The sequence below is a fragment of the Phaethon aethereus genome (assembly GCF_964289735.1).
Source record: "Phaethon aethereus genome assembly, chromosome: 2".
Taxonomy (NCBI): Eukaryota; Metazoa; Chordata; class Aves; order Phaethontiformes; family Phaethontidae; genus Phaethon; species Phaethon aethereus.
In genome coordinates this window covers 18,321,136-18,345,600 of record NC_138582.1, presented here as the reverse complement: position 1 = coordinate 18,345,600, position 24,465 = coordinate 18,321,136, and the positions used below count along the sequence as shown (strand labels likewise).

General features: G+C 36.1%; 1 protein-coding gene across 3 annotated transcripts in view; it reads right to left on the bottom strand.

The window, feature by feature from the left end:
• The window catches only part of CSMD3 (CUB and Sushi multiple domains 3), a gene marked incomplete at its 5' end in the record, with an annotated part of 769,714 nt that overhangs the window by 535,823 nt on the left and 209,426 nt on the right, over positions 1–24,465 (bottom strand). The window lies entirely within an intron of this gene.

Below are 24,465 nucleotides of genomic sequence, written 5' to 3'. Positions count from 1 at the left end.
TACACATATACACTACAAAATCTTAAGTGCTTGTTTTGGTGCTAACTGCAGCTGTGTGGAATCTTTCTCATTAGTATTATTTGCTTGTTGAAATAAAACTGCTATATAAAAATCTTTGATTAAAAAAAGTATCACACATTTTGATAAGGCATATTGGGTATTATCCACATACATGCACATGTTAGTGGGGCTTAATAATTATATAGCATAATACGAACACTGCAAAAGATGGTAGCCTCTTGCCCCTTTGAAAGTAGGGGAGAAACCTACCCAATAGAACAGCACCTGGCCAGTGACGTATCTGCTATGGTTAAATTTTGGTTAAATTAGGGAACAGGTATATTAAACGCAAATGTGAAGTATCAACCACTTACCGCTTATTGTGTTTCCTATACTTGAAAACAATATATACTCATTAACAAATATTTCTAGCATCCTTTCTTTTGTTCTACACGATTGCCTTGATCCCATAAAATGACATCTCTTGTAACAAGCTTCATAATGAACATTTTTTATGAAAAGATCCACCCGACGATGCAGATGTAAGGATATTAATTTATGGATGCAAGACTAAAACTCGGGTCCCTGTTTCAATAGATCCATATCTGTTTAGAAAGAACCAGATTCACATGAAAGAAGCAAAGCTGAAACTAACTGAATATTTAACACATTGTTTGATTTGAAAGATCCTGAAGGATTTCATGATTAAGTTAACATATCCCTCTTGTTCCATCAACCCATTTAGTAAGAAGTTTACATTGGGGTTCAGACACTAACCTAACCATTAACCTCTTGGTCAAGCACTAAATTTTTTTGTATCACTAGGCCTATCAATAACCTTCATATTTCCAATTCCAGCGATGAGATTAATGTGTCTTAATGGCAGTCATTATAAATGTCTATTGCGTGACAACTTCGGGTACTGGCCTTTTTTTTCCTCGCTTTTTTTTTTTCCTGGAAATGCCCTATCCAAATTATATTAAATCATTTCAGCACAAGGACACTGTGACATATATTGTCAAACAGCCAAAAACTCTCTCTTGTCTCTCTTACAAAACCTATTGCTGTCTAAATTGAGAACTCAAGATTTAAATTTTGTTGAAGATATCAAATAATTGTTACATTCTAACAGATATTTTCAGTTATCTTCAGATAACAAGATAAGTCAAAAAAGATGGATAATTGTCTGTAAACTGTTCTTTTGTGAAAGTATTTCAAATATAAATGTTAAAGTGACATTAAAGTAAGTCTTTTCAGAGCTGTGGATTTCCTAGAATTTTAATTGCAGCTTACATTTATGCAAAACTAACATATATAATATTGTTATATCTGTATTACAGAAAAAGACTTAATGAGATGCCTCTCTGACAGAAACTATAGAACTTTCATGTAAGTGGAATTTTTAATATAATTGTACGTATGAAACGCAAGCTGTAGGCGGGTATCAGTGTGTATGCTTCCAGTACACTCACAGAATCACAGAATCACAGAATTGTTAAGGTTGGAAAAGACCTTTAAGAACATCAAGTTCAACCATCAACCCAACACCACCATGCCCACTAAACCATTGTCGTGGTTTAGCCCCAGCCGGCAACTAAGCACCACGCAGCCGCTCACTCACTCTCCCTCCCACAGTGGGACGGGAGAGAGAATTAGGAAAAACCTCGTGGGTTGAGATAAACACGGTTTAATAGGACAGAAAGAAAGAAGGGAACAATAATGATAATACCAACAAAGGAATATACAAGAACAAGTGATGCCCAATACAGCAATTGCTCACCACCCGGCGATCGACAGCCCGTCCCCGAGCAGCTATTTCCACCCCCCGGCCAACTCCAGTTTATGTACTGGGCATGACGTCGGATGGTAGGGAATATCTCTTTGGCGAGTCTGGGTCAGCTGTCCCGGCTGTGTCCCCTCCCAGCTTCCCGTGCACCCCCAGCCTGCTTGCTGGCAGGCCAGCACAGGAAGCTGGACTGTCCTTGACTGCTCAGCAACAACCCAAAACATCAGCACGTTATCAACAGTTCCTCATCCCAAATCCAAAACACAGTCTCACACTAGCTTCTGTGAAGAAAACCAGCTCTATCCTGGCTGAAACCAGGACAACCATGTCCACATGTTTTTTGAACACTTCCAGAGATGGTGACTCCACCACCTCCCTGGGCAGTCTGTTCCAATGCTTGACCACTCTCTCAGTAAAGAAATTTTTCCTAATATCTAGTCCAAACCTCCGCTGGCCCAACTTGAGGCCATTTTCTCTCATCCTATCACTCAAGTCATTCATTCCCTGGCTGATTCAGGAATTGACCATCCAGTGAGACGGTCAATTTTTTCAAGACTGGCTTGAAAAAATAGACTAATTTGAAAGGCAATTACAATATCAAAATATGCAAAGTTTCCCAACTGAGTCTTCAAATGATGAAAACAAGAAACAACACAGTAAGAAAAAGATTTCCAAGCAATTTGGAAATACAGCATGCAGATAAATAAAGAAAACAAGAGAGGAAGGGAATTGAATTAATCTTCTGCATTGACCAAGTCAATGTCAATGTCCAGTTATAAGGAATGACAGAACATGTCTTCCAGAGGAGAGAGTAACAGTACTAATTCGGTTTTGAAGGAGGAAAGAAGGCAAAGTCTTCTCTCCCTAAAGCCAGCTCTTTCACAAAGTTAAATAATGCAGCAGAAAAGTAAAGGAGAAGTGTCCAAAAGAAGTGCCTAAAATGTAATGTTCTATTAGCAGTTTCAGGGCAATATATCTCCCAAGTTTTAAGTGGTTACAAAGGCACAAGTCAGTGAAAGACCTAATTCCTGTAAAATTGTCAGTCGTAGGACTAAATATTTTATTTAACTGAGAATCAGGACATTGAGAAGTTTGAAGCTAGATACAGCCTTGACTGTTGTTTCCATATCTCAGAACTGCAGCCAAATGACTGAAAAAAAGCTATTTTTTATTTTTAGAACAGTACATTGCTATTCTTCAAATTTAACCTAATGAGCTATTTAGAACTACACTAAGGTTTTAGAATGAAACTTCACTGTAATAACTTGTTCCCGATTCATAAAACAAACATGAAAACTTAAATTAGCCAATGTTTGGGAAGAGGGAAAAAAATGTTATGCATTATGTCACCTTGAAAAAAATACTTGTTCTGTAAAGTACTTTAACAATCTATTGATAAATTTTAGAGTTATTCAGCTAGAGGGATAAAAATAATTCACCCTATGACTCTTTTGGCAAGTTCTTTATGATGTCTGGAAGACCAAAAAAAAATCTGTGTTTTAAAAATGTCAGTGTTGAAATATATGAAAATCCTGTCCTCTTTGCAATGTTGGAAAAAGTTCAATTTTGAAATAAAGTTACTGTCATATAAAGCAAGTCTATGAGAAACCACTGCATGATCATTAAGGACTGAATCAAGGTCTGACTGATGATTAATGAAAGTTTGTAGTACTGTGGATATGAAATGTTGAAAAGTGCAAAGATTAAGAAATATTTTTTAACTTCAGAAGTAGATTGCAGCTTATAAAGCTAGATGTTCCTATGTCAAAGATTTTCCAACTAATCTCTTGACTTGGCAAAATAATGAAGTATGATGAAAGGTAAAAGGAGACTTCCAAACTCACATACTCTGAAATGTTAGTATATGATACAAGTAATGTGTTGTTTGTGACACAAGTAATAAAAATAACACTGATGGACAGTGTTGCTGTCTTAATTTCCTAAAGGACTAGTATCATAAGTTGCTGATTTTCATATAGATGTCAGGTACTTTGCAGGAGTCTTTATTCATAAATGTTGATGTAAATACCTCATATACAAAGTGACCTCATGTTTATAACTCAATTTTCCTGAGCAGATCACAGAATCAGTATAAATACATATTAACTTCACCTGGGCTGCACATGATGGTTAACATATGGGTCTTCCTACCACACAAGCTGTGGCAAGTTGCATAGCTCCTTGGTGTAATTGATGAGACCAAGCCATGGTCAGGGGAGTCAGCAAGGAGCAGAGGCAGACAGATTTGAATACACCACTGAGAAGATACAACCCCAGCTTGAGCAGGCTGTGCAGGTGAGGTGTCCCCCAAAGGGACTCACCTGGTGGTCAGGTGGACAGAAGAGCTGCCACAGGATTTCTTTTCCTGAGTGTGCTAAAGCAAAGCTGTGGGACACTGTCTCTTTCAAGAACATCAAATCTCTGAGGGACTTGGCTGGAGAACTGAGGATCCTGGATAGGTATAAGGATGAATGTGATTATCTGAGTGTTTTCCCTGGAATTCTGCACATTTCTTCCCTCTACTTTCACAACTACTCTCAATAAAACTGAAGACAAGCTGTACCTGGCCAATTACTTCTTTGGGTAACAGTCAAACTGAATAACTGGGACCATTATCAGTGAGAGTTTTACATAGCTTATCTCTCTTAAAATGTTGCCGACATCTTACTATTTCATAATTAGTTATTTTCTCCACTTTCCTTTTTTTTTAATTTTGTATAGCAAATTATTATACTTACAAGTTTACTGCCCAAATAAGGGAAGGAAGCTTGCCCTTGAGCCTTTATGGTAAATCTTAATACATGAACCGAGTAAAAAAAAATCATTGTGCCTGGCACTACAACTTGGTATTCAATAAACCATATATGCTATAGTATTGCATAGCATGTTACACACAAAATCCTATTGGCACAGAAGAGCACACCCCATATATGGAGCCAAAATTTACTTTTAGTCCAATTAATGCTTCAATGGACTAATAGTCTAAATATCAAAAAGTCTCATTAATAATACTGGTAACTTCTTTAATTAAAGGTATCATCCTAATATCTATCTCTTTTCTCTGGTGTTATGTTCACCTTTTCAGTCTCCCCCTCTGTCCTGAGATCAGCACTTCATTCTTTCCCAAACAGAAGGGGAAAATATTGTGTCATCAGTATCTTGTGGTCATCCCTGGAAGGATGTTAAAAATAAAACGCCTCTTCGTCAATCTTAGATCATCTTTGGGCTATTTGATGTTTTCTTAACAGAGCCTGCTTTTTCCTCATTGGTTCCCAGCCTTCCCCATCCCCAACTAACACAGAGTGACAATGTGTGTTACACAGCAACTGCCTAGAATTGTCAGAAATTTACTATACATGATAGTCACTTGACCAGTAGGCAATCGCAAGAGCTCAAACAAGCTAAAACTAGCTCAGGTCAAGACACCTCAGAAGAGTCTTAAAACAACCCCTCTGTCAGATCAATACAAAGCCTGTGCCCACTCCCCAGTAACAAGGGAAAAGTATTATTTACTGGGCTACCGGTTGATAGCAGTATTGCCAGATTCACATTGAAGAAACTTGGAGGTGTAGGATATAGGAAGGAAACAGTATTTCTCCCTGCTGCTAATTCTCATTTAACTTCTCTCACTAGTCCTTAGTACTTGATGTAACTACAGTAGTTAAGATGAAAACCACATATAAGTATGCCTTATTCAAACTGGTAAAAGACTCGAATTATATTTTCTGTATAGCATAAAGGGAACTTGGCATGCAGCCCTGGCTGCAGATAAAGTTTAAAATGTAAGCAAAATTAGGGACCCCGTGGGTCTTATTAGAAAAAGTATTTAGAATCTGAAAGTTTTCCTGAGTATATGCCACTTTAGTTACTCAGTTAGATATTAAATCCAAATATAAACGTATCTTAAAAGAGCTGTTCCTTAATATTAGAATTAAAATGCACAATGTTCTCATTTTTGGTTTGAGTCAGTTATGTTATTTCATCTGACCCCAGAGACTAGTTCTTAAAAGTGTCTGAAATTACCTCTTCTGTTCTTTACTGAGAACCAATGACCTCTTCAGTTCTTTGTAGATTCTGTAGATAACTGACGTATCTAGACAATCAAGAGCAATACCTCTGAGATATACAAGTTAGTGCCAAGCACCTCATTAAATCTGAGTTCTGAACATCACAACTCTCTTGTATACTCTGAACCACTGGAAAATGCGTAATGTGGGTATCAGATACTGAACGAAAGAGGCTTGCACCACAGAGCACCACAGTCCTTACCCACTGTGCCACATAGCTGGCTGAAGCTAAGACACTACTGTATTTCAAAGTGAAGCAACATACTGTGATAGCCATGCACATAGAAGCAAGAATAATTGCCCTGAGGAAGGATTCCCATTGGCACAGCTGTACTGTGTCCTGTTGTAGGCATTGGTTGGTATGGCAATAAGCTGAACCCTGTAGACATACATGAAGTGATATGTGTGTAAAGCAAGAATCTGGGCCAAACTCTACTGACTTTCATGATGTAATGTTAAAAAGGGTGCACGAAAACGTAATATTGATATACTAGTTATTATTGACTTTATGTATGCTAAGGTATCCATAGTAACACAGACATATATTTTTTCAACGTGTTTTATTTATTTTTAGAAAAATAAATATTATAAAAACAATTTAAAAATGCAACATTTGTGGAAAATCTTATGAGAAATGTGACAAGAGGGATTTTTGGTTTTTAATTTAAAGTGTAAATAAGTATACTTGTAAAAAATATTTTATCGATGTCATTTTTTCATACACAGATGTGTGTAAAATCACAATTTATATAATTATTTTCTTTCAAAAACTAAATGCTGCTCTCAGAGATGAGCATAAACTTCAGGGACAACACTGCATAGGTCTGACTGCTAGCCACCTGCTGTTTCTAGTAAATCAGACTGTGAAATAGTGATCTATGTCACTGCATTTTAACCTCTCCATGCTTTGGAACCATGTCTCCTAGTTGAACATTTGTAGTTTAATTTGTTCAACAGAAGACACCATGCTCCCTGTTAATAGAAGCCATACTGAAGATTGAAAGAGCAATAAATGTCTAAAAAATCACAAGAAATTATGAACTAAGAAGAATGTATAAGATTATCCTGAGTATTATAACATCTCATAGTATATTTTTAATTGTGGATAATTTATACTATTTAAAATAATAAAAGGTGATTAGTAATTGGGAATATTTCAAATTGTTTTTCTAAATCAATCTGTGTTATTTATAAATCTCCCCAGATTCAAAAGTCTTAAATTTACAGCTGTTGAATACATACGTATTTTAAATGAATATTTGTGTCTAAAATGTAAATGTAACATTTTCATTTTGATATAAGCAAATATAATTTGTTATTAATTCTCACCTCTTTGCCTCCCCCTCTTCCCAAAAAACTGAGAGCAATGTAGGCCCACTAAAGAATGCTGGCTTCTGTATAGGACACAAACAAAATGTTTATTAAAATATTTATTTATAATAAAATTAATGTAAATGTTTAATATATTGAGTAATACTTATAAAAGCTTTGCTAGAGAGCAAAACCAAAGTTTAGAAGATTTACCAATATTTTGTGTTGTTAGAATGAAACATCTTATATTCTGGGAAAATCTAGTGCCTTGTTTAAAAGGCCAGCTAATTAGGTGTCTTTTCCGGAATAGAGCAGATTATAAGTAAATACTCCTTAGAGTAATAATTCTTATTTACTTTACCATATAAGTTAATTATTACTGGCAAAATTTCATTTCCATTTCACCAAAAGAATTTTACCTTGGTGCATGACATTTGGCTGGAAAATTATATAATGTAACTTACATAGTAAAAAGCCAAATATATTAGCTTTAAAATATCTTGTATCAGAGTTTAGTACCTATTAATTTCTTATATGATTCCTTTTACTGATATAAGTGGTAATGATGACAATGTTATCTGAGCGCTCTGAGAGCCTTTGTTATTCTGATATATCTGAGCTGGAAAGTTTGGTAATATTCAGATCTAATAACTGACAAAAGATACTAGATCACTAATTCACTTAATTAAGTGAAATTAAGTGAAATTGAGTCTGACCTTTAATGTATTGCACTTATAAGAATGTAGTGACTAGGAAGATAACTAGAGCAGACTACACATAATCATGGGCAGGTGAAAGAAAGCTTAGGCCCCTCAGCTATGTCAGTGTACTTTAGTCCTAACCTTTATTACCCATCCTAGCATGACACAGAGAACAAATGTTAGGCTTACTGAGCTACACCACCAGCTAATCATATAAGATTGTTTCAATTTTTATTTTCTTTTTTTTTTAGCAAGATATACTAGGAAATCACAGAATCACAGAATCATTAAGGTTGGAAAAGACCTTTAAGATCATCAAGTCCAACCATCAACCCAACACCACCATGCCCACTAAACCATGTCCCGAAGTGCCACGTCTACATGTTTTTTGAACACTTCCAGTGATGGTGACTCCACCACCTCCCTGGGCAGCCTACCTGATTAAGAAACATGAAAAGATATGTGTAACTGTTAATGCAGTTTTGAAGGCTGTCTAAATATCAAACATCATTTTCATTTGCAAATGTACTTCAACTTACAATTTTTGCAGCTACTTAAGAATTCAGGACTTTTCAGCACCCTATCTGCAACTTATGAATGTTGTATGCCTGCATAAATGCAGGCCAAATTTTATAATAAGAATTTACTTTTGCACACCCAAATGCATGCACATGTACATGCACACACACAATTATGTGAATAGTGCACACAGGGACATACTGTTCACTAATGTTTGATGCAACTATTTACTTTTTGTGTTTTTCTGATGTACTTACTGGGTAAGTAAGATTACTCTGTCATGGTATTTACTCCTTATTTTATATTTATGACTTTGCCTGTTTGATTTAGTCTAAAGTATTTTGTACTTGCCAAAAGTACATTTCACGTTGATAATACATGCATGTTCACTTTATCAGCATCATTTTGAAGCCAGCTTCTATCCTCTAAAGAACCTGCAATCCCCCACAGTTCAGTGTCATTAATGATATTTACGCATCATTCTTATTTCACCATCCAAGATATAGCAAAAATATTTAAAGATACCAGACCTAAAACTAAGCTACCTAGGATGCAACACAAAATGACTTACAGAGACTAACCAGTAACTATTCTTTGTATGCATTTCCCAACTAAGTACACCACATATTTAGAGACAAGTCTTTTTTTTGCTAGTTTGTAGTAAAAAAAAAAGGTTAGTAAACAGAATTAGATTTTGCATCAAGCCATTTTTCATCATTTATTCCATTCATTATTTCTTTCCAGTGTTCAGAGATAACTGGCTTTCTTACAACTTCACAGGTGTCCCTGTCTTTTTCCCTCTGTTGTTTTCTTTGCACTGAGCACCTGCTTTTCCTTGTTTTCTTTTTGTTTCTAATGTATTTATAACTCCCTCTGTTATTTTCTTTTACATCCTTTGGAAGTTTTAACTTATTGTGCTGGTTTTAATGGTCTCTTACTATGATTTATATCTTTCTTTTGTATTAGGGTGGTCTGTTATTACATACTTAATATATTCACTTCCACTTACTGCAAGATCTCCTGCAGATTATATTAAGCCTTCTTTTTTGAGTTTTGGTGGGTTTTCTTAATGTCTGCTGTCCTTATACTTAGTACTGATGTCTATTACATAATAATAATAACAACTATAACAATAATAATAATAATAATTCACTCAAATGGCCTTAATCATTCATATGCTTAGACAGATTCTTCCTGTTCCTCATAATTGAAGCTAAAGTAACTACTCTCCTAATAATTTCTGCAGTGAAAAACTGACCTAGCTTGTTTCTAAAGACTTAGTTGTCTACCTACTATTCTGCTCTTCCAACAGATTTCCAGATAAAGTAAATCCTGCTTTTCATCAAATAAAGTCCTTTACATGTTTCTGATTATTTTTCAGAATAGAAAGAATGCCTTGCTCTTCTAATATAACGTTCAATAATGGCAGCAGTACCAATTTATTTTATATAATATGTAATATATTAAAATATAATACCAATGGATATATTGTAAGAGATCCATCTTTTTTATTGCTTGATTGACAATGTAAATAGATATATATACCAGATATTTGATTGGCACTTGTACCTCCCTTTTTTGTCTATTTGATTCAATACCTTAAAAAATACAAATTTTTTTAGATGGCTGCCACATGATTGTCCCCATTGGCAGATACCAATGGCATTGTGCTCCTAACTCTGATTTCTTTTACGCTTAGTCACAGACTTCATTTGAGAGTGTATGTTCCTAGATCTTTTTTAATGGAAAGTACATACACATATAGTTTTGAATGACTCAGTATGTTTTCATCAACTGGTTTTCAGTCTGAATGCCATGCCAGATACTCCTGTCATGAATTATGAGCCACTAAAATTTAAATCTATGTATGTCCCATGTTTCATGATGTACCTAAAGGAAAGTTAGAGACCAGAAATACAGGATATGTTGCAAAGTACTATGGACCCCACTGTGTAAACTGAACTAGGCAATCGCAACCACCAGGTTCATTTTTACCTTTTTCCTGAATCAGTAACAAGCTTCACAAAAGGTAAGAGGAATACTCATGCGAGATCAGGATTTAATTTAATTCAGGTTGCATTAGTTTTTAAACCGGAACACATCATTGAAATCATAAGTTTGGAGATTTAACCTTTATTTCTGTGTATTGAACCTTTCTAGAACAGAATAGTACGCTGTGCTGCTCTACTTCACAGTTTTGGGGACTCTCTGTCCAAAGTCACTAAAAGCAAATGGAATGGCAGCATTCCAGTGTATGGTTATAAACGCCTAATGCATAGACTATGGTAATAAAAATAATTTCCTGAATATGTAGCAAAGCTACAGTTTTATGTTTAGCAAAATTTTCAGTATAAACATAACTTTCAGCTAGCTAATTTAAATCCAGTTTTGTGGACTGTCTTGCTAGCAGATTCTTTTGTAATTCAAAACTTAATGAAAAAATAATACTCCAAGGACTGTTAGCCCTTGCTGCAGTCATAATTATCTCTCATTTCTCTCCCAGAGGAGCTGAACTTTGCTTCTAATTGCACTCAACATTGTAGCACTTCCTTAATTCCATCTTTTAAAGAAATCCTCCTTTATTATAATTAACTCTCTGGAAAAAAAACAAAAAAAAAACAAAAAACAAAAAACAAACCAAAAAAACCCACAACTGCAAAAAGCCAAAACCCAAACAAGCAAAGATACCTGCATTTTGGGATTAAATCTCAAATCCTGTAAATTATATAGAATTGGAAATTTGGAAGCTTCAGTTCAAGGTTAGTGGGTCTTTTTTGAAAGACATGGTGTCAGCTACTATACAGAAGATAAGCCTCATTGGCACAGTCCTTCACCTTACCCTTAACTTCGCTTAGGACATGCAGACCAGTATGTTCTTGCTCAGCAGAGATGATGGTAAAAGTTTATCCTCTGACATAAAAATAATGGGGAAAAGAAGTTGTACAGTAGCATCATATATCCACATTAAAGGTGTCAGAACATGCATTATATGCTTCAAGGATGAGAGCATATGTACTACCTGGTAGGTAGTTCTGCTGCTGAATCAAATATACCAGTCTAATGCTGCAAGTTTGGGTACAGAAAAGCCTGATCAAGAGATGTGAAGGCTGCAGCAACTGACTTAGTGGATCTTACACGGAAAGATAGAAAAAGTCTGCTTAGCCAAGAAAGAAGACCAGGAGTTTTCTTAATCAAGATATATAAATATCTTAATTAATAAGCTTTTTAGTAGAGGGAAGAAAAATCCAATAAGAATTCCTAATTGGCTGAAAAATTAAACCAGACAAAAATTACATTAAAAGTATCGCTCACATCTTAACACTGGTTATGATTAAACATTAGATAATGCCAGGTGAAATATTAGATTCTATATTTGCTGCAGCCTTAAACAATAACTTGGCAGTTTTAGGTTTTCGTATCACAAGCCTTAAATGAAGATAGAATATTTTTATTACATGAAGTGCAAAATTTTGAACTTCAGCCCCCAAAATGGTTTACAGATGCAAAACTATTACTTCTGTTACATCTCAGTTATGATAATTTCTTTATTTTATATAAATCATGCAAAAATCTCTTATTGACATAACTGGAATTATAATACTCATCATATCAAAGAATCATAGAATCACAGAATCATAGAATTATGAAATCATTAAGGTTGGAAAAGACCTTCAAGATCATCAGGTCCAACCATCAACCCAACACCACCATGACCACTAAACCATGTCATGAAGTGCCACTTCTACATGTTTTTTGAACATTTCCAGTGATGGTGACTCCATCACCTCCCTGGGCAGCCTGTTCCGATGTTTGACCACTCTCTCAGTCAAGAAATTTTTCCCAATGTCCAGTCTAAACCTCCCCTGGTGCAACTTGAGGCCATTTCCTCTCGTCCTATCGCTAATTACTTGGGAGAAGAGACCAACATCCACCTCGCTACAACCCCTTTTCAGGTAGTTGTAGGGAGGCATAAGGTCTCCCCTCAGCCTCCTCTTCTCCAGACTGAACAACCCCAGTTCCCTCAGCCGCTCCTCATAAGACTTGTGCTCCAGACCCCTCACCAGCTTTGTTGACCTTCTTTGGACATGCTCGAGCACCTCAGCATCCTTCTTGTAGAGAGGGGCCCAAAACTGAACACAGTAGTCAAGGTGTGACCTCACCAGTGCCGAGTACAGGGGCACAGTCACTTCCCATATCCTTGAAGGTATCTAAGAATATACTTATCTAAGAATCCACTGATGTGTTACATCGGAAATACACTGAGACTAATATTTTATTTTTCACAATGAACACAGACAATTCACCAGGAGTGTCAGAAACTGTGATAATACAGAATGAAATTCATCGCTTCATATAACATCACAATTTCTAAGAATTTTATGGACTGCAGGCTTCTTGAATGGAGCCCTTCAAGTAGGCCTTTATACTTAATAACCTTTGATAAATTTTCCTTTTATGAATTTCTGATCCATTTTTCAATGTATTTCTAATTTTTCTATCTATAATATCACATGCCAATCATTTCCACAACTTAATTACGGATACTACAGAAAAATTCTTTTTATTTTAAATCTTCTGCCTGATAAATCATTGAGCGTCCCTATTTATTTTAGTATAAGAAATGAGGAATGAATGTTCCTTATTTACCTGACATATAATATTCATAATTTTACAAATCCTTCATATTCTTTCTCACTTATTTCTTTTCAAGATTTAAAAGGTTTAACCTATTTTATTCCTCTCCCTATAGATGCTTTTCCATATCTATTTCCATTCTTTTTCCCTTTTCTCATGTTGTTATGCCTATCTTGACATAGGGTATCAGAATATTAATGTGATTCAAGAATTAGGTCACAGGGAAATTGCATTTAACTTTCAAATGTTTAAATATTTAAAATACACTGAGATGCATTTACCCTCAGGGTTTCAAAATAATGAAAATTCATTCTATTTCATTTGGAAACACCTAAAATTGTTAAACTTAAAAAGTCTAAAGGTTTATGAAATAAAAATATCTATTGAAATTGAAACAATTATTTGAATAGGCTTTTTTAACTTCAGGGTGTGTGTGGGGGTGAGAAGTCATTTGTTCAATGCTCATTTTCAGAGCTCTAGATTGCTGCATTTTTGTGTTTTTTTCACTTGCATGACCTACTTGCATAAGAAATAAACATACAGTAAGCATACATGAATGGTTTATTTTCTTTTTTACTGACTGTTATGTGATGACCAGGAAGCTGTGGGCTGTGACCGGTCATCTGCATATTGGATGGCATGTAATTATTAAAATTTTTTCTGACTCTGGTTTGACATTGTGTCTATCCTTAATATAAGGGAATTGTTTTAGCGGATTCATAAGTTGCTTAATGGTTTCTTTTAGTTACTGGTTCATTTTACAAGTTAATTTGCACCCTAATCATCTAAAGTGGTTTTCACAGGCAAAACAGATGGACAATGACAAAAAGAAACAACAGCATCTAAAGTTCTGAGTAGTCTGTAGGCCTCATATAAGCAATGTTTTATTTTCTTGTCAGGAGTTATTCATGAATGCAAAGGCTTTCATTCATGTGTTCAAAATACTATACTTTTGGCAGTTATAGTCTGAGACATGAAAGATGGAATTATGAATGCATATAGTTTACCCAATGTACAAACTACTAATGATTTTCATCTAGAATCTAGAAACAAGAGTGATCTGGGATTATGCCTGCAGGAATTACTGTTCTCTCACAGCTTGCCACTTACTTTGCTGAATAAAGTAAACAGAGATCATGTCAGGGACTCAGAACACATGACAAGGAAGTGTGAAGTTTTAATTAATCTGGAATGACAAATTAAACAATTACATGTTTTGGTTTTAGGGTTATTTTGGTTTGTGGTTTAGTTGTGGGTTTTTTATCCCTGCCTTGTTTTGAGATTTATGTTATCCTCTGTTTTACATGTAATACCCTTTCCCCCACCAAACAACTCATGCAGCATAAAATATGGCTGTTTCAGCCTTACTTGTGAGATTTGCCAATTCAGTCACTGATGTTTCAGTCAAGGAAGAGCAATCAGTCTCCCTCACTACTCCAGCAATTGCCATCCTGAGACAATAGTAAATGATCACATCAAAACAAGTGCAGTATTTTACTGGAGTAAGCACAGTGAAAGTGTTCCCTGTTAAATTATCAAGCCATCTTCCTATCTGTATTTTGTCCAGAAATTGCTGAGTCAGAGACTGCAGATTTTTTTTCCTTTTTAAATTGTTTTTCAATATCAATATTGTTTTTTCATTTTTTAATAATTCAATATTGTTTTTTCAATGATCATATTTTTAAAGTATTCATTAGTAAAATGACCTAGGTCTAGACTATTAAATATCTGGTTTCTACCAAACAAGAGTTACAAGTAAGCAATACTGGAAGCACTCTGGGCTGCTTTGTCCAAAGAGGGTTAAAAGAGGGCCATGGAAACATAAGCACAGTAGTCAGTAAATCTTTGCCCAAGAGGGATGGTGGAAAAACCTGACTGCTCTTCTATTGTATAGGGATTCATGAGAATTATTTTTCAATTTATTTCTGAACATTAGTAAGATTATGGGAAATAATATAATTTAGTCCTATCTCTGTTGAGAAGAATGTATGTAAAAAGTCCATCCAATGTATAACTGCTCATTTGAAAACTGATGGTGGATATCTGTCTGACTCCAGATGAGAATAACTTCAGAATAATGAAATAACTATGAGAATAATGGAAGCATGTATCTTCAGATAAGGCTTACAAATGTTCACTTTTGAAGTAGTCATAAATATAGGAAAGGTAAGAAATTAGGAACAGCTTCAGCAATGTTTCTTCAAGAGAAGTGTGTTTAACCACCAGGGCATAATTTTTTTTGCAGCAACAATATAACACTGCCTTCCTAACATTGTGTACCTTAATCAAAATAAAATATTTTATACCATCACAGGACTACAATAAACTAAGGATACGGTAGATAAATATAAAGGAAATCAACTAACTCTGTGAAGTCTCTGCACATAAGGTTAAAAAAATATAAATCCTTGCATGGATGATACCATTCAATCTACAGTATCTGAGAGGAAAACACTTCAGGTTTTATTTTGACAACAAAGTTGTCCTGCTCCTTCAAGAACGAGTCTTCCACTCCCTACGTGCCTCACTGTTCTCTTCAACTCTTGTGTTACCTACTGACTAATACAGGAAGAAAAAAAAGTTAGTTTTTATCAGTATTACTTCCTGGTGCAGTTCCTGTGTGACCATGTAAATACTTGAGACAACACGAGGTAGGGGATGAGCTGGATATAAGAATGGAAACATTTTTTTCAAAAGCAGTATCACTTTGTGGCCATGTAAATTGTTCATTTGTACCATACTGAGCCACGGTGTGTCTTTGACTATGTTTGACTCCATGCCTGATGCAAGTACACAATGTAATTTAAAAAATAGTTCTCTCACACAGACTTCACTTTATTATATAGTAACAAAACACATGTATTAAATAAGCTTTAGCTTATTGTAGTCTAGAGGAAGACAGGATGATCCATTTCTCTGGTCGTGTACATACCTCATAAGATGAGTGGGACAACATGAGCCAGTGGAAGGAAGGACTCCAACATGATCCCATGTGTCTTCAACTCATGAACTAGGACTGGCCAGATCAGCCAATCTGCCCAGAGGAAAGGACATGCCACTGCCATGAAGAAGAAAGAAACCACAAGGGGTGTTTGGAGCTCCAAGAGATATTTGGAGATAATAAATTCTTGTGTGTTGATACTGACTGTAAATGATTTCCAAATAAGGTAAAAAAGGAAAAGCTTTTTCCTCCACGAGGATAGTCAGGTGTTGAAGAAGGTTGGCCACACAGGTTGTGTGGTCTCCATCTTTGGAGGTTTTAGAGACCAGCCTGGATAAAGCCCTGACCAACTTTGTGTCATCTCATAGCTGAGCCTACTTTCAGCAGTAGGTTGGACTAGACAGTTCCTGAGTTTCCTTCCACACTGAATTTATCCTGATTATAAGATTCTATTGTTCTGTCTTGTGTTCCCTTGCAACCTAGTTATGTACATAACATATTGAATTCCAGGACTAAACTCTTGATTTATACCTTTGGCTGATTTTTATTTCCATGGATATGACAGTTTCACTTTACTAAGGATTGAGTCTATTTATTGTAAGTGCCACAAAGTACCCAAATATGTCTTTTTTAAAAAAAAAAAAAAGCATAGACTTCAAGGTCTTTACTGTTAAGTGGCAGAATGAAGATTTTCATCATGTAACTCATGGCTACATGTGCCTATTCTGCCCAAAAAGTTTGAGACATGTTTGTGCGCTACACTTTGAAGTACAATCTGAGAAATGAATGCAGAACCAATCAGTAGAACAGAGTATCATGGAAGGGCCTTCTATTTCTTCAGAAATACACAAGAACAAAGAGTACAAAGTAACACAGAGAAGCCTCCATCTCTACTGTTAAACATGTGATTTAATATCTTTTTGCTGTCTTAGATTCAAATCTTTTTCATGTTTCAGAAGACATTTTGAAAGTACCAGATGTAAAGTCAGTTTCGAAGTCCTTTTCAAATGATGATTACCAGATGGAATCACACAACAGAACAACAAAAAATGTGTCATTAACCTCCACAATTGTCCTGGTTTCAGCCAGAACAGAGTTAGTTTTCTTCATAGAAGCTAGTGTGAGGCTGTGTTTTGGATTCCAGACCATATGATGTCATTCTCGGTATATAAAGTTGGGATGAAGAAGAAGGAAGGGGTGGAGGGGACGTTTGGGGTTATGGCGTCCATCTTCCCAAGTAACTGTTACGTGTGATGGAACCCTGCTTTCCTGGAGATGGCTGAACACCTGCCTGCCAATGGGAAGTAGTGAATTAATTCCCTGTTTTCCTCTGCTTGTGTGCGTGGCTTTTGCTTTACCTATCAAACTGTCTTTGTCTCAAATCATGAGTTTTCTCACTTTTACCCTTCCAATTCTTTCCCCTGTCCCACTTGTGGAGGAGTGAGCAAGCAGCTGCATCGTCCTTAGTTGCTGGCTGTTAAACCATGACAACAACCATTGTAACACTGCCATTGGTCCTGACCCTACACGTTACAGAATGCACTGTGCTTCTTGGACTGCTCTGAATGACCTCATGGAAATGCCACAGGTGAAATGCTGAACTGCCACATACAAAATCAAACCCGAGAGGCAAACACCAAAGGACAGAAATACCTGGCTTCTATGGAAAACCTTTGTTTCCAAGAAAGTAAACTATTTCATTTATGTTCTCAGTCCTTCAGAAAAAGAGGATGAAAACTATAATGCACAATGCATGGATTATCAAAGACTCAACATAGACAAAATTTTTATCATTAATATTCCTCCTGTTCCTGACTTTCTGCTTACCCTGTTCTACAGTTAAGCATTATCCCTGTTACCTTCTATTCCCTGTTTTAGAAGGGGAGAAGGACTTAGGCACTGCAAAACTTGGCTGCTTTGTGCAGTTACTTTTTTTTCCCAGTTAAATCCAATAAAAAAAAATTCTATCCACTATCAGTAAACAAATAGTCTGTTAATCACTTTTCAGCTTGTATTTATGACTGCACTTTACCATACTAATTGAATAATTTTTTCCACCTGTTTGTCTACAGCGACAATATTCTTCTGAAGTCATTTTTCCGGTGTTAAGCAGTATCAGTTTTGCCACTATTCTTCAAATTTGAACTCAGATGTATCAGATTATAAACCATCAATCATATGGGGCATTTAACATCCTTATTAGGATCATATTACTCCTAAACAATACTTTCCTGAGTCCTTCCTTTGAGCATTAAGCACAGATTTAAAAACCTTGTAGAATAACTAGTGAGAAAATAGTAATAATGTCTAAGGTAACATCAACAGCCTTGATTAATAAAAAAAAAACAATTATACTTGTCACTTCTAATTTGAAGTGATTTTTCAAGAAAACAATCACAGGGCCTGAGGTGCTTTTTTCCCCACATTTTAGTCTCTACTTATGAGCACCTCTGCTTCCTGTCTTGTCTGTTTTGTTTTTTTCTCCAACACATTATTATTTTCATTGGTAATTGTACTACTGATTGTGATTATTTATCCCTGTGCCACCACATTTATGTCAGGCAGAGGTCTTCCTCTGTAGCCTTACATATGACCATCATTTTATCAACCACACTGAAAATAAATCTAACCTACTCAGACACTGGGTGGCTGTATAAAACAAAAAACTGTTTTGTTTATGAGATATGATTGAAAATCTGTTGTGTTAATGCATGTGTCTGTTGCAAGTCAATCGTCAACAACAGTATACTTAATTTTTAAATGTATCCTGAAGGCTAATTCCTATTGCAACTGAACTGGCAATTAAAAATTACAGTGTAGGTATCTAACATCAATTAACCACATCTTTGCCTGTCTCCACAAGAAAAAAACAAAATAAAACTCTTTTCTGTAATAACTATAAACCATCTGCTCATCCTCAGTTTGCTTTTAATTAGCACTAGTTGATGTTTAGTTTTTTCTTCACTAATATTGCTTATAAGTTCTGCAAAACACTGAATGTTTATCATTTTGTTCTCTCACAGCGTAAGTAAAATGGGATTAAAAGTCAGGAAATACTAATTTTCATCATCATTAAATTGCAAATGACTGCAAAAGCATGGAAAATGGCACATAAGAGGCCACATAGATTTTAGAAAAAGTATCACTGAGGAATATGAGAGTGAGAGACTTTATATTCTAGATATTACAGGAGGCCTATAGTGCTAAAACCAATTGTCCCAGGGAATGGTCCCAAGGATCAGGCCATGAATGCAGAGTGACACTACCTAAGGCTCCTTTAGAGTAAATGGGCAACATTCAAGTTGGGTAGCACTTGGACAAAATTTCCTCTGGGTCCTTCTCCATTTTTCTAAGGTATATTTTTTTTCTGTTCTTACTGCTCAAAATGTCTGAGGTAATGTGCTGTTTTCATGTGTATTGTAAACCTCCAGGGTGATGTTTTTACAATGTGGTATAAAGGCTACAAGCATGTGAAAATATGTGATGCTATCAAAATGCATAATGCCATCCTGAAATAGTGATCAATGAATACATTCTGAATAATGAATACGAAACAAACATATTCTTGTTCATACTGTCAACTGAGGTGGAACATAGGACATATTGATCCCCCATGTGTATCTTAGTCTCAAGAAGGGGGGATTCTGAGGAAAACATCACACAATGTTGATGACCAGATATCCAGATTTGGGAGGAAAGTGAGGAGCTATTATTTCAAGGGGAAGAGGAAGCCACATGTCGATATGATTCATTACTTTAAAGAATTGACTAAAATGGTAATAAGGAAGAGAAATTGTATATAATAGGTATAAATACAAGGAAAGGGATGATACAGCTTTTGTAGATGAAATTTGTGATTGACACACTAATTAAGGTTATTTTGAGGAATACATGTTTGTGTGGATAACAGGGAACTCATTGTTACAGCCTGCTTGGATTTAAAAAAAAACAAAACTCATTTGGTACTCTCCAGAGGATCTTGGAGAATGACCCTTGAAGAATGACTAATTAACAAAAGAAATATCTATTTACAGCTGTGATTTACACATGATTTTTAAGGCAAATATTGGTTTAAGAAGTTCCTAAATCACTAAACAGACAATATGGGAATCTACACAAAGGGAAAGAGCACACCATATCACCCTGGTGTCTTCTACTCTTTTGCTAAGCAACTGTATATTGACTTTGTGTGGCAAGGTTTTGGTAGTGGGGGGGCTACAGGGGAGGCCTGTGAGAAACTGCTAGAGGTTTCCCCTGTGTCCAATAAAGCCAATGCCAGCTGGCTCCAGTCCAGACCTATTGCTGGCCAAGGCCAAGCCCATCAGTGATGGTGGTAATGCCTCTGCAATAACAAACTTAAGAAGGGGGAACAGTTGCTGCGCAACAGTAATTGCAGCCAGAGAGGAGTGAGAATGTATGAGAGAAACAAATTTGTAGACACCAAGGTCAGTGAAGAAAGAGCGAGAGGAGGGGCTCCAGGCGCTGGAGCAGAGATTCCTCTGCAGCCCGTGATGAAGATCATGGTGAGGCATGCCATCCCCCTGCAGCCCATGGAGGTCCACGGTGGAGCAGATATCCACCTGCAGCCTGTGGAGGACCCCAAGCCAGAGCAAGTGGATACCCAAAGGAAGCTGTGACCCCATTGAGACCCCATGTTGGAGCAAGTTCCTAGCAGGACCTGTAGACCCATGGAGAGAGGATATCAACATTGGAGCAGGTTTTCTGGCAGGACTTGTGACCCCATGGGGGACCCATGCTGCAGCAGTCCATTCCTGAAGGACGGCACCCTGTAGAAGGGACCCAGGCTGGAGCAGTTTTTGTAGAACTGTAGCCTGTGGGAAAGACTGTTGGAGAAGTTTGTTGAGGACTGTCTCCCGTGGGAGGGACCCCATGCAGGAGCAGGGGAAGAGTGTGAGGAGTCTTCCCTCTGAGGAGCAAGGAGCAGCAGAGAGATGTGATGAACTGAGCGCAACCACCATTCCCAGTCCACCTGCACCAGTGTGGAGGAGGAGGTAGAGAACTAGGTGTGAAGTTGAGCCCTAGAAGAAGGGAAGGGTGGGGGGAAGGTGCTTTTAAGATTCATTTTTAGTTCTCATTACCCTACTCTGATTTGATTGGTAATAAAATAAACTAATTTCCCAAGTCAAATCTCTTTGCCCATGATGGGAATGGGTGAATCATCTCTGCCTGTCCTTATCTTGACCCACAAGCTTTTCATTATACTTTCTCTCCCCTGTCCAGCTGAGAAAGGGAGTCACAGAGCAGCTTTGGTAGGCACCTGGCATCCAGACAGAGTCAACCCACCACTAACTGCTATTACCACTATCAGACACTGGACTACACATATAAACATTTACTGATCCAAAATGGTTATTCTTAATGACATTCAGATGTTACTGCAATACCATGCTACATCATCATCAAAATTTTGTAAAGTTAATTTTTCTCTGTGAAATTTATTTCACTTCGAGGTAAATTTCCATTAGGTTATTTAACATAAAGTTTATTATTTATGAATATTTATTTAAGTGTATTTTTTTTGTATAAAACACTGTGTATTGTTTCCCTAACCACTTTCTAAACATACTACTAATGTTTTGAAACTTCATTAACAGAGTTTTTAAGCTTGGATTCAGAAAAAGGCCAGTAAGTGCAATATTATGACAAGACTTGATGTTAAAATGTGATTACCTTCTTACAAAATGTAATAAGAGAATCTACTGTCAAATTCAAGAATGCTGTGTTTAAAGCTAGTGGTCAATCAGTACACTGATTTATTTAGTACTAGATGTTTTCTCTTTTTTTCATTTCAGCTTCCAGGCTTCATAAATCTTAAACTTTTTTTTTTAAATGAGAAATGACTTCACAAAACGCTTACAGGGAAATTATGATTGCCGTAAATTTGTAATGAATAAAGTGTGCTCATTAAATTGTCCTTAGCTGTACTATACAGAAGAATAAACAAATTAAGTTCACAATATTAAAAAAATTTGAATGGAAACACATATCCACTAAAAAGTTAATCAGGAATGTTCCCAGGCCAAAGATAGTTCCAAATTGATAAGAAATGAATAACTAGTTACTTGAAATAAATTCTGATTTGGTGTCCTGTTTTCAGCCAGGATAGAGTTGGTTTTCTTCACAGAAGCTAGTGTGAGGCTATGTTTTGGATTTGGGATGAGAAAATGTGATAAGGTGCTGATGTTCTGAGCTGTTGCCAAGTAGTTAAGGACAGTCCAGCGAGAAGGCTGGGGGTGCACGGGAAGCTGGGAGGGGACACAGCCAGGACAGCTGACCCAGGCTGGCCAAAGAGATATTCCATACCACGTAACGTCATTCTCAGTATATAAAGCTGGGATGAAGAAGAAGGAAGGGGTGGAGGGACGTTTGGAGTGACGGCGTCTGCCTTCCCAAGAAACCATTACACGTGATGGAGCCCTGCTTCCCTGGAGATGGCTGAACACCTGCCTGCCCATGGGAAGTGGTGAATGGATTCCTTGTTTTGCTCTGCTTGCGTGAGCGGCTTTTGCTTTACCTATTAAACTGTCTTTATCTCAACCCATGAGTTTCCTCACTTTTGCTCTTCCGATTCTCTTCCTCATCCCACTGTGGGGGAGTGAGCGAGCGGCTGCGTGGTGCTGAGTTGCTGGCTGGGGCTAAACCACGACAAAAATCTATAGTCGTAATAGTCACGTAAAGCAACAGAATGTCTAAGAACTTATTTTATAATACTAATTACTTTCCAGATCAACAGATATGTTTTTAACAATGTTACAAATTATATACTCTTTGTTTTCCATAATTAAAGATCAAGAGCCTCATTTTAGTTTTAGAAGTATACTTCTAGGTAAGCTTTATATACTAAGATATCTTGAACTAAACCTCAAGCTATAGTCTAAGGGGATATAAAGTATTACCACTGTAAATCCAATTAACAAATTGTTGTTAATTAAGCTTTCCAAATCTATTTTTCCTAACATATGGGGGGGATACTTTTGCATAACTGAATACCTCAGTCTAATTTAGGGAGTATAAATGACAAGCTAAAAAAAGAATATGGTCTCAATCTGTTTCTCTACATCAGCAAATATTAAATTAGCACTGCAATTTTTTATGTTTTATAAATAGATAATAAGAACATTTCCATATATAAAGTAATCTTATATCTTTAAATATAGCTAAAGCCTTTTGCAGAAAAAAAATTAAATCATCATTTGAAGCTCGTGACTGAGTAGATAAAAACGTATTCAAGAGTAACTGAATGTACATGTAGCTATTCAAGTGATTCATATTTTCTGTATGTTATTAGTATTACCTCATTAATAATTATTATAAATTATTGTTTAAAGTGATTTTAGCTGACAGCTCGTTTGAAAGATTTCAGTTTAACAGCTTGAAAAACTCAATGGCAATTAAATAATATTCTAATATAGGTAATTATCTACATAGGTGGCAGTATGAATTATCTCAAATCATTAAATACTATTTGCTAAAGCTGAGACTTATAGGCTTCTACTATACCTTGAAGTAATAAGGAATATTAGTTATAAACATCACTTGTAGAAGCTGAGACTGATGTATTCAAAACAATGTAATTGTCTAATTTGGGTTATTTTCTTACTATAAAATTAAAAATAATTTCATTTATTATTTGGTCTATGCTATGTTTGGTGTGTTTTTTGTATTGATAAGAAAACAAAACTCTACTGAATTTAATGTGTCTAGCCAATCAGCTCTTGTTGAAATGCCCCTGTCTGTTCCACAGAACTCTTATAATGCTTTATGAATCAGTTAAGAGCTTAAGATTTTACTGGAGAGAATCACTGTTATTCATGGGTTTATATATGTCCTCTTTTTTGTGAACCAATAGTGTATTTAAATGAATATAAAACACGAGGATTTCTCATATTCACATCTTTCTTGAGTAGTGTGATGTTATGTTACCGTATAACTATGAGGCCAGAAAACCACAGAATGTATCCTTTATTTTTCCTGCTTAAGTAAAACTGATATTGAAAGAGGTTGTTTACTATTTTTTTTCTTCTACTTGTATTACACTATGCATCTACAGTGAGATCAAGAATTGCAGAAGCCAGCCTAGCACAAATATTGTTACTATTGCTAAGTGAATAAACAAATAAACAAACAGAAATCCTCTTTAAAGGTAGTACATTTAGAATAAAACCCAAACCCAAAAGTGCTGTGGCTACTCAGTTCAAGGTGTTGTATCTCATAGATCAGGATGGAAATTTCTAAAAGTGTACCACCAACCATACCTCTAGCACATTATATAGTCAGATCACGTATACAGTTCTCTGTAGAGAAACTCCTCCAGAGAGGATCTGTGACGAACAGGTGTGACCAATGCTACTTCCCCCGGCTCTGTCCTGAAAGTACTCCATGCCATTCACTTTCTGACATGGGCTCCACCAGTCCTTACCAGTACAACAGTCCATTCCATTCTGTTTCTAAATATATACATTTTTAATACAATAATGGTTAGAA